Consider the following 2110-nt stretch of genomic DNA (forward strand, 5'->3'; position numbering starts at 1 on the left):
GTCCTAGGTCAACATGATAAGTCTGGAAGAAAGGAGAAAGTCATCTACTACTTGAGCAAGAAGTTCACAGATTGCGAGGTCAGATATCCTCCCATTGAGAAGGTTTGTTGCGCTTTAGTCTGGGTTACAAAGAGACTTAGACAATACATTTTGTATCACACTACGTGGCTGATTTCCAAGTTAGACCCTTTGAAGTACATGATGGGTGTACCTGCTCTGTCTGGAAGGTTAGCCCGGTGGCAGATGCTCTTGTCAAAATTTGATATCGAGTATGTGAGCCAGAAAGCCGTAAAAGGAAGCGCCATATCAGACTTCTTGGCAAGCAGAACCGAAGAGAACTATGAGCCGTTGTACTTTGATTTCCCAGACGAAGACTTAATGGCTATATCCTTAGAGGAAGCAGACAATTCTTGGAGAATGTATTTCGATGGTGCATCAAATGCATTAGGACACGGCATCGGGGCAATATTGATCTCCCCGGAAGGGAGTCACTACCCATTTACCAGCAGACTAAACTTCGATTGCACCAATAACATGGCAGAGTATGAAGCATGCGTTCTGGGAATTCGAGCTGCACTGGGGCAAAGTATAAAAACCTTGCGGATATACGGAGATTCAGCCTTAGTAATCTATCAGCTCCGTGGAGAATGGGAAACCAAGGATGTAAAGCTGATAGAGTATCGGAAGCTAATACTAGATATGCTCAAGGAATTCAATGAAGTCACCTTCCACTATGTACCAAGAGAAGAAAATCAAATGGCTGATGCCTTAGCCACCTTGGCAGCCGCATTCAAGGCTGGCGGGGAATCTGAAATGACACCAATTGATATGTAGTCGTATGAGTACCCAGCTCATTGTTACCAAATCGAGGAGGTGAAAGACACTAAGTCTTGGTACCATGATATTCTTCAATACATCAAGCATCATAATTATCTAGAAGAAGCCACCGAAACTGACAAAAGAATCATTAGAAGGATGGCAGCTGGATATGTCCTTGACAGGGAAGTCTTGTACAAGAAAAGCCATGATCAAGTCTTGTTAAGGTGTGTCGATGCAGAAGAAGAAAAAATGATTGTGGAAGAAATACATGACGGAGTTTGTGGAACACATGCGAACGGACACATGATGTCAAGACAAATAATGAGATGCGGTTATTTCTGGTCCACACTGGAAAGTGATTGCGTCAACTACGCTAGAAGGTGTCATAAGTGTCAGATTTACGGAGACAAAATAAATGTTCCACCCCATCCACTACATGTGATGACGTCACCTTGGCCTTTCTCTATGTGGGGGATGGACGTTATCGGGCAAATACATCCAAAGGCTTCAAATGGTCATCAGTTTATCCTTGTGGCAATCGATTACTTCACAAAATGGGTAGAAGCTGCATCATATGCCAGTGTCACTCAGTCCACTATTTGTAAGTTCCTAAAGAAATAGATCATATGTCGGTATGGTCTACCTGAGAGGATCATCACTGATAATGCTACAAACTTGAACAACAAAACGATGAAGGCTGCCTGTGAGCAATTTAACATAAAGCATCACAATTCTACTACCTATAGACCAAAGATGAATGGAGCAGTAGAAGCAGCAAACAAGAACATTAAAAAGATAATGGAGAAGACGACTGAAACCTACAAAGACTGGCATGAGAAGTTGCCTTTTGCTTTGTTCGCCTACCGAACCTCGGTTTGAACCTCGACTGGGGCAACTCCATTTTCACTCGCTTATGGAATGGAAGCAGTTCTACCCATCGAAGTAGAAATCCCATCACTCCGGGTCTTGACAGAAGTCAAACTAGATGATGCAGAGTGGGTGCAATCCCGATACGATCAGTTAAATCTGATAGATGAAAAGAGGCTGAAGGCCATTCACCATGGTCAAATCTATCAGAAACGAATGATTCGAGCACATGACAAGAACGTGCGCCCAAGGATATTCCGTGAAGGAGATCTGGTGCTAAAGAGAATTTGGTCAGTCCAGAAAGATTTCCGAGGAAAATGGATGCCAAATTGGGAAGGACCTTATGTCGTGAAGAAAGCCTTTTCCGGAGGAGCGCTTGTCCTGGCTGAAATGGACGGACCAGAATTGCCATACCCCGTCAATT

Source organism: Hibiscus syriacus, unplaced genomic scaffold, assembly GCF_006381635.1.
Source record: "Hibiscus syriacus cultivar Baekdansim isolate YM2019G1 unplaced genomic scaffold, ASM638163v2 tig00110503_pilon, whole genome shotgun sequence".
In the NCBI taxonomy this organism is placed as follows: domain Eukaryota; kingdom Viridiplantae; phylum Streptophyta; class Magnoliopsida; order Malvales; family Malvaceae; genus Hibiscus; species Hibiscus syriacus.